The 9,955-nt window shown below is 33.8% G+C and overlaps 1 non-coding gene across 1 annotated transcript; it reads right to left on the bottom strand.

The window, feature by feature from the left end:
• Window positions 1–9,484: 9,484 nt before the first annotated feature.
• LOC116110330 lies at window positions 9,485–9,587 on the bottom strand. Its single transcript, XR_004124871.1, has one exon. It is a non-coding gene; the product is annotated as a small nucleolar RNA R71 (small nucleolar RNA).
• Between the last annotated feature and the right edge of the window lie 368 nt (window positions 9,588–9,955).

Genomic DNA, 9,955 nt, shown 5'->3' with positions numbered 1-9,955 from the left:
TAGCAACATAATTGGAATGCCAATTTTCAGATGTAATTCATGTTTGGGCATGCCAGAGCACATTAGAGAATTAAAAAATTCGATCGGATAGAGAATGTCATCATCGTTTGAGATACCTGCTACTTTGCAAGTGCTGTCTGAGCTGAAATATGTCTTTCCATCTATTGGCAGACTCTAGATGATATAGTTGTTCAATCTATGTACTGTCTCATTTTTTGGTGTCAATATTGTTCTCTCTCTCTCTCTCTCTCTCTCTCTCACTCATATAGTCAATATTATTTATTTGAGCAGATAAATCTAGAAAAACAGCATTCACAATTGTTTCTTCGTGACTGGTATGTTGATCGATTTTCAAGTCTTCAGGTATTTGGATGTAACTCTCATCTTCTGCAACATCCATTCCTTCTCCAATATCAAGTAACCATTTGTTAAAAGTCTTCAAGTTATCCAATTCTGTTGGGTTTACCAAGTTTGTCTTTAATCTCATGTTCTCTGTAAGTCACAACATTATTACATGTTTCCAAAGGGTAGATGATGATAAACAGGCTTGGATTATGTCATGTTTTTTTCCCTTTTGGCATAACTGGTAGAATCTGTCTGAAATCACCACCCAGGGAAACAGTGAGGCCTCCAAATATTCTATCTGCATTTGATTGATCTTTTTCAAACAAAATGTCTTTCAGAGTTCTATCAAGAGCTTCAAAGCAATACCTATTTGCCATGGGTGCTTCATCCCAAATGATCAAAGCTATTTGCTTGAGTAGTTTTGCCAATTGTGTCCCCTTTTTTATATCACATGTACTTTCCTCAGTGATATCTTAAAGAATTCGAAAATGTGAATGTGTTGTTCTTCCACCGGATAGCAGCAATGCAACAATTCTTGATGTAGCTATAGACAATACAATTTTACCCTCGGATCTTAATTTGGCCATGATTGTTGACCATAGGAAGGCTTTGCCTGTTCCACCATGTTCGTAAACAAAAAATGGTGTTCCACTTTGTTTGTTGACGGAATCAAGGATTGAATCGTATATGCGTCTCTGGCCATTGTTGAGACCCTTGTATAAATCCTTGTGTAGTGTTTTGATGTTGTCGATATCATAATCTAATTCCCCAGCAATTAATCTATTATGTGAATTCTAAAAAATGGAACAGTTTGGAATTGGCATTCCAGGGAAAGCAACCAAGGATTTTCTTGCCTTTTTCATCAGCTCTTCAACCTCGAACAATGCATGATTCTGAATATGTTCCTCAGTGCATCTTAATTCTATCATCCACATTTTTCGTTTAAGAATGTAGGGAATGTCTTTAGATAGACGTTCTGCATTTGCTCTCCACAAGTCTATTGGACTCACCACTTCATTATATACAAGAATAGTTACAAAAAGTTGTCTTAACTGTCTTCCGGTAGCCCACGTTGATGCTTCATCCAAGCAATCATTCCACTCTTTATCATCATCCAACAATCCAATGCATAACATGCATCTTTGAAAGTACTGAATATTTCTCCATTGACAGTTTGAATATCTTCAAATGATGTTGCTTCTTTTACTAAGTTAAGAAGCATTTGCAAATAATATTTCTCACCACTACCTGGAAATGCAAAATACACCCTGCCAATGCACCTTGATTTTTGTTATGGGGACCATTTTCTTTCTGTATCCTTCCAAACCCATTTGCTTGGAAAATCAAGATAAGTCAATGATCTTACGGAATGGTATCATTGATTACACTTCATCCATTCAGTCAATTTCGTTTGCGTAACAACCTTGCTTTCCAAAAGTTTAACCAAACACTTACTTGGATAAAAAATAACTGTTTGTTCATTCTCTAAGTGGAATGACAGTCTTTCAACAGCCGGTTCTTTATAATACGTGTCAAACTGAAATATCCTCCAGCAAGCTTCTATAGAAAAGATATATCTATAATGTTTTGGATTGAATCAATTAATATTATATTTATAACAAACATGAACAAACAATATAAAAACATTATATTTGATGTATTTTGTACATACCTACGGTCCAGAATTGCCTTTATTTCATCTTTGTTCTATAAAATCTCACATTGATTATTCTGTTGACCATTGTTTTCAATTTCCATAGAAACTCTTGTTCTGTCCGGCGCCTTTGTTGACATACTTGAATAGATACTTGATTGATCTATGTTGATTACATATTTCAATATTTATGTGAGCATCAAACTTAACCAAAAGATTCCTATTATAAGGAACAACAAAATGGTTATCAAGTTTGATTCCCTTTTTCTCAACAAATGCTCCATTATTCTATCTTCTGTACATTGGGTATCAGTTGTCATCCATAGATGTTTGATCGACAAATTTCTTTGGGAAATGTTTTTTTACATTTTCCTCTCTCCATACATGGTGAATTCTTATTAACATCACCGCACGGACCGTGGATCATGTGATTCTCGATAGCTGCAAAGGCAACATGATCAGTTTCCTTATTTGGTATTTCAGTAGAAACTATTTCATCTATTTTGGATGCCGAAGGATTCTTATATTCGGAATGTAGAAAAACCAATATATGAGCATGTGGGAGGCCTTTCTTTTGGAACTCGATAATGTAGATAACTGACAAAAATAATTATAATGTGTCAGCAATAGTTGGTATAATATAATTTCATATCATAAATTATCAATGAACCAGATTTTTTAAAGAAAGTAGAAATATTATTCATTAGATTACTTACTTGCCACTGTTTCACCAAAATATTCATCTTTTTTTGTCTCTCGCATTAGCTCAAGCAATTTGATCTCAAAAACTCTGCAAACTGCAGTTACTCTACTTTCTTGATCAATTGTCAAATTCAATTATGTAGATATTGTATCTCTGGCCACTTGGGATTACAAGTGAATGTCAGAAAAATATTTGGATATCCAAAACATCTACAAATCGCCATTGCATCTTGATAATTATGAACACGATATCGGGGACTACTAGTTTGAGATGAAAGGAGCAACGTAGATTTCCCTAGATGTTGTGCATTAACATCATCTTTTGAAATGGCATCCATCAACCTGCTGTACAAATCACTCCTTATTTTTTTCTGATTGTTTCTATACCAACGAAATCTTTCCTCTTCAACAGCCATATATGCATCCATAATATATTGCTGCAATAATCTACCTGATCTCATCAGAGTATGCCTTCATGTAATCTATACTGCAACCAAAATGCATAATATTCTCTCATGCTCAACCTGTTTCTCTTTGAAGACTTTTTGTCAGGAAACTTTTTATGGTTAATGTCAATTCTATATCGATCTTCTCCATATGGGAATAATATTGGATAACTTAATGCCATAAAGCTTGGATGCAAGTCAGAAATTCTTTGAAGACCCTTTTTTGAATGGTGAACAATGATATCTTTTCCAGTTTTTGAAATTCCAATATCACCAACAATTAAACTCGCAATTTCAAATGCAGTTGGCAAACTGTATTGTCTTCCATCTTTTTCCTTTTTCATTTTTAACAGCAAATGCATATTTCTAATATCATTCCAATGCATATGGTTCTTGATAGAACGAAAACTTTTAACCAATTCATTGTTTGCATCAAACATCAATTGTAATTCCTGCACTAATTCCCTGTCAACAGTACCATCGACTGTATTATCTCGTATAGAATTTAATCTATGACTGGTTTCATACTCTGTGTCATAAATATAAAGCTGCACAAACTAAGGTTTCCTTCCTTCAGGTGGAAGTAACGATCCAATATGGTGGTAATTTTGTCCGTAAAGTTTGAAAACGTATGGACCACCCTCTTGGTTAATCTCATGGTCAACATGCCCTTTCATTGATGTAAATGAGAACAATGAATTGTATATCCTTATTTTGCTTTTGAAACTAATCCCCTTGTTACCACTGCCCACATCCAATAAACCTTTTAATGGTCCTGGCGATTCTTTCAATAATGGTAACTGAACTTTGTCATCCATACAACATAATGAAAACAAAGGGATGGCTGGCTCTTGGTTCTTAACAATTCACTCTTTGTACCACATGACTGATCTACAATGAATGCACTCGTAGAATGGTTCACCAAATTCGAGGACTCTTTTTCCACTGTGCAAAAAAATAACGTGATATTTTTAGAAAGTAATAAAGTTAATACTTAGATGTGTTCTATTAATTTGGAAACTCACAATGACATTTTTTTTTCCCAAGTAACTTTAATATTTGAGTTAACATTTAAATATGTCTAACTAACAATATGACATTGTTACCTCTTTCTGTTGAGTGAGATTTTGAACATTTATTTGTCTTTGATAAAGATTTCTTTTGTTTTTTCAATGTTTGACCTGGAAATGAAAATAATAAAAAAGACCATCACAATATGCAACAACACTTGCAATGTTATAAATGGTTCGGCAAAGTTCCACACCTTTATTTTTACAATGTAATGAAATAACATTATGTTTTTAAAATATAACAAACTAAATATTTAAATGTATGTTGTCAGATTCAAAACTTACGATTGTGTTGTTCTGCATTAGTAATTGGAATATTAGAATCAGGATCTACACATGAAGAAGCACCTGAAAAACATAGATTTAGTCAGCCAATTTAACTTATCATAATCTAAAAAACATAGGTAACCACTCATATGATATTTTTTACCTCTCTTCCTTTTTAATTTAGATATCCTCTAGGTTATATTTTCCTCATGTATCTCATTTACATTTACAGAAGTATTTGAAGAACTTGTTAAACCCTTCTCTGTGTTTGATACACATTGTTTCTGTTTTTTAGATATCTCATCTAGATTTCAAAATAATAATATTAGAATTAATACTATACCATGCAACAAATTATATAATAGAAGAGCTTAACCAAAAGGCAAAAACAGTAATTAAATATCTCATTTATATTTATAGAAGTATTTAAAGAAATTATTATGACATTTGTTACCTTTTTCTGTTGAGCAAGATTTTGAACCTCTATTTGTCTCTGATAAAGATTTCTTTTGTTTTTTCAATGTCTGACCTGAGAATGAAAATAATAAAAAAAAGGTCATCACAATATTCAACAACACTTGCAATGTTAAAAATGGTTCGACAAAGTTCCACACCTTTATTTTTACAATGTAATGAAATAGTATTATGTTTTAAAAAATAACAAACTGAATGTTTGAATATAGTGTCGTCATATTCAAAACTCACGATTGTTTGTTCTGCATTAGTAATTGGAATATTAGAATCAGGATCTGCACATGGAGAAGCACCTAAAAAATATAGATTTAGTCAGTCAATTTAACTATATCAATCTAAAAACATAGGTAACCACTAATATGATATTTTTTTACCTCTCTTCTTTGTAATTTAGACATCTCTCCGTTCTATTTCCTCACTCTCTCATTTACATTTACAGGAGCATTTGAAGAACTTGTTGAAACCCTTCTCTGTGGTTTGATACACAGTTTCTGTTTTTTAAATCTCTCATCTACATTTCAAAATAAAGATAATAGAATTAATACTATACCATGCAACAAATTATATAATAGAAAATCTACCTGATAATTATTGTAATAACTGCTTATACTAGGTTACTCATAAAAATACTAAAGAAAATGCATTTATATTAGCAAAAGTAAATGGGCCCGAAATTTTCTTTTAATACATATAATCATTCTATACAAAGTAAGGTATCATTGTAAAAGTTATCAAAAACAGTGGACAGTGTAGCTATTGCTCCTCGCTTGCCAACGCCCTCCGACCACGTCCTCACAGATCATGCAACATAAAGATAAACAAGGGGTGAGCACAAAATAATGCTCAGTAAGTAAATCCTCTACTCGTCTATCCCCGTAACTCTTTCTCTTAATCTTTCTTACACTCTTCTCTCTCTCATTTATTTTCTTTTTTGTCTCTTTCACATAGCTCTCTTTCTATTAACTTTCTATTGTATGTCACAGCCTCATCTTACCGGAGCAGGCTGAGTGGAGATCACAAAACACCCCCACTCTTTGTGACTTCTACCATTCTGTTCCTCTCTCTTTCTCCTTATTTTCTCATTCTTTCTCACTTGAATGTCACGGCCTCATCTTACGGGAGGCACGGCGGATGGAGTTCACAAAGCACCCAACCCACTCTTCGTGATTAGGGAGGTTCACTAAGCACAACCCTTCTATAACTTTCGGGTGGAGTTCACAAAGCACCAACCGTTCTTAGATTTTTCTCATTCTCTTTACTTTAGAGTAGCCCATTACAAAGTTCTCTACTCTTCTCAAAACTACTTCTTAATGCACAATTAATGCATAAGGATGGTTTCATGTTTAAAGTTTCTACTAATGCACTTATGAAAGCACAAATGCAATATTGCATCAAAATAGTCATTCTACGCATGTCACACTCAGAAGACATAACTTGAGTTATACACATTGGATTGATACGGTTTTGGTCTCGTTTTAAATCTTAGAGACGGGCTAAACTTTTATGTTTTGGTCTAAACCATGTTCAATCCGTAAGATGCCAAAAAATCACTTAGAAAGTCACAGCTGTGACAAGGCAGTTTGGAACATGTTTTCACTTAGGCATTTCATCAAACATTAGTTGTGCACAACAAACCTAATCATTATCATTCTATTATTTCTCAAACCAACAAAATGAGAGAAAAACTCTCTTGTAGCATCAATACCTACATGGCAAACACACTTCCAAAAAAATTTCTCCAATTCTCCAATTTCAACCCATCATCAAATCATCACATATACTTCTCATATTCAAATTATCCAACAATAAGCATACATCATACATCTCCATCTCATTTCCAATAACACAAACTATGCATTTAAATAAATCTCTACTCACTTGAATTTTAAATTTTAGCTTGAGTTGGATTTTGAGGTGGAATTTACTTACCTTGTGCTTGAGTAGTCTCTCCTAAACGCTCTACTCGTTGGGATTCCAATCTTCTCTTAACCCTAAGCATAAACTTCATAAGAACTCAACCTTTACACAAATAAATCATAGAAAGAGTATGAATCCTTACCTTTTGATACCTAGAATCAAAGCCCTATGAAAAACCACTAAAAGCCCTCAAAATCCTTGGAGGATTGAATGAAAATTTGAGAGAAAATGGGGGAGGAGTGTGGCGGTGGAAGAAGAAAATAGGGTTTCAAACCCTTAACACTTTAGTTTATAACACACTTTCCCATTATGCCCTTATTCTTTCTTAAAAATTCCATCTATGTCCTCTTAAATGACCATAATGCCCTCATTTTAAGCATTCTCTATGAAATTCTATCTCTTTTCACTCCCACAATTCAACTAATTTGAGTGAAAAGACCATTTTACCCCTAATAAAAGTTTAAGGGATTTTCTTCATTTCTTCTAAATAACTTTAACAAAAATTCAACTAAGGGCCAACCAACCAATAACAATATATCAACCCAAATAAAAGCAAAGCAATAAACATTCAAGCAATACATCATAACTTAGCTACGTACCTCAAGTGGGGCGTTACACATATTTTTCACTATGATTTTTCATTGAATTTTGATAGGATTTAGGAAACTTTTCATACAATTTGAGCCATAATTGCTACCTAATTCTATTAATTGTCTTTGCAGGCCTAAACGATGATTTTTAGCATAATGACAGTTTTGAGCGTAAATTGTGTAACTTGAGCTTGGAAACTCGGAATGACCTGAATTTAGAAGCTTGAAGAGATAAGAAGAAGAGCTACAACTTCATGTTTGAGTTTTTCCTAATTATGACTGGACAAGGGTGAAAACTTGGCTTGAAGTCGTGAAAGTACGCTGGGAACTGAAGAAAAAATGTCTTTGGACGTGCTTCAGTATTTCTGCCATACATGCGCATAGACCTTGGAGGTGTTGATTCTTAAACTACCGAAATATAATTAAAAGGGCTACAATTCATAGTTTAACACTTTTCCAGATTCAGACTCTTTCATGCTCAAATTTGGCTCGAAACTATCACCGTGGCAAAACCTGCATCAGATGTAAAAATAAAACGCACGTTTGGCTTGCTAGGGCTTCATCCTTAGTGAGAGAGGTATAAATTAGAGTGAAAAGGAAGAGAAAAGGGTCTTGGTTCATCATTTGGGAGGTAGCTCATGGAAGGGGAAGATTATTGAAGATTGGGCTTCAAATTAAAGAAGATTTCTCCATCTTTTGCTGTTTTTCAATGATGAATCTTGGATTCAGTTTGTTTTAATTATTTATTTCATTTTTAAGTATGAACTGAGTTGTTTAGCTAGGGTTTGATGTAACCTTGATACAATGATAAATTATATGAATTGATTTACTTGAGTTTTAATTTCATGATTGAGTGTTTATCCTTTGCTTAATGACTTTTGGATGCTGCTATCATTCAAATGTGTGTTGTTCACAATGAGACTGAGAAGTGATTTGTGATTGTGCCTCTTGGGATAAATACCGTAGATTAAACAAACGCTAGAATAGGTTTAGGATCTATGAAATCTAGATAGAATTCCATAAAGCTTAAAAGACTTTGAACTATAATCTTCATTTTGTTGGGTGCGGAAGCTTATAGGTAAGTAGGGAATGTAGCCTGAGAAGGTATTTTTACAAACTAGGGAATTTGATTTTCAATCAAGGAATTAGAACTTGGGTAATAGATTATGAATTGGATTAGCGTATCTAGGTGAAATCAACACCCTAGCATTTTTAGCATTGTTTAAGTAGTTAAGGTTGGGTTTTGCTTTAATTTCATTTCATTCATTTCTATTTTGTAATTTGTATTTAGTTTGTTTTTTCCATCAATCCAATTTATATTGCTTCAATAGGACTTAAACTAGAGAAATCGGTACTTAGTAACACTATTCTCGTGGGAACGATACTGACTCATCACTCTATTACTGTGCGATTAGTATACTTGCTACATATTGCATGTTGTAGTAAACAAGCATCAGTTTTTGGCGCTGTTGCTGGGATAGTTGATTATTAAATTGAGAGTATCTAGTGTAGTGATTATTGAAGCTTTATTTCATTTTTGTAGTTAATCGTAAATATTGTATAGTCTTAAGCTTGAGTTCTTCTTTGTAGTTTTTTTTTATTTATTTTGTAGTTAAGCTTATAACTGTTTCTTGTAGTGCATGTGGGATCATGGTTGAAGCACAAAAAACGTTGAGGGATTGCCATACCAATAGTGCAAGAATGCAATTATGGTATTACAAGGCCACCTGTTGCAGTGAACTTTGAGATTAAGCCCACAATAATTCAGATTATCAACAGTCAGTCCAATTTGGTGGAAATTCATATGGGATCCAATTTTGCATATCGCTAGTTTCTAGAGTATGTGAAACATTCAAAGTTAATGGAATGATGATGATGCAATTAGGCTGAGATTGTTCTCATATTCACTAAGAGATAAGGCACAAAGGTTGGCTCATGTCACAACGTTGGGACAATCACCACATGGGATGGATTAGCTCAAAAGTTTCTTGCAAAATACTTCCCACCAGAGAAGACGCCAAATGAGAAACGACTTATCTCTTTCATGCAAGGCAATGATGAATCACTATGAAGCTTGGGAGAGGTACACGGAGTTGTTAAGGAAATGTCCACATCATGGTCTACCGCTTTGGATACAAGTCCAAACATTTACAATGGTTGCTACCAAATATTCAAAACTAGGTAGAGTGGCGCAGGTGGAGCCTTAAATAACAAGACCAGAAGATGCTTATGAATTGCTTGAGGTGATGGCAACAATAACTACCAAAGACTAATGAGAGAGCAATGCCGAAGAGAACAGGGGTCTCATGAAGTCGATGTGGTTCGACAAATTATCTGCACAAATTGCATCACTTGAAAGCCAATTGGGAGGTATGAATGTATTTATTCACTTCCTTTTAAATTGTGAATTTTGTGCAGGAAACATGGGAGTGTGGAATGCCAAGATGGAAACCAGTTAGTCTTCTCAACAACAGAGCAAGTGAATTACAT

This window comes from Pistacia vera, unplaced genomic scaffold (assembly GCF_008641045.1).
Source record: "Pistacia vera cultivar Batoury unplaced genomic scaffold, PisVer_v2 Contig60, whole genome shotgun sequence".
Taxonomy (NCBI): domain Eukaryota; kingdom Viridiplantae; phylum Streptophyta; class Magnoliopsida; order Sapindales; family Anacardiaceae; genus Pistacia; species Pistacia vera.
The sequence above is the reverse complement of the archived record's forward strand: the minus strand, read 5'-3'. Positions and strand labels throughout refer to the sequence as shown.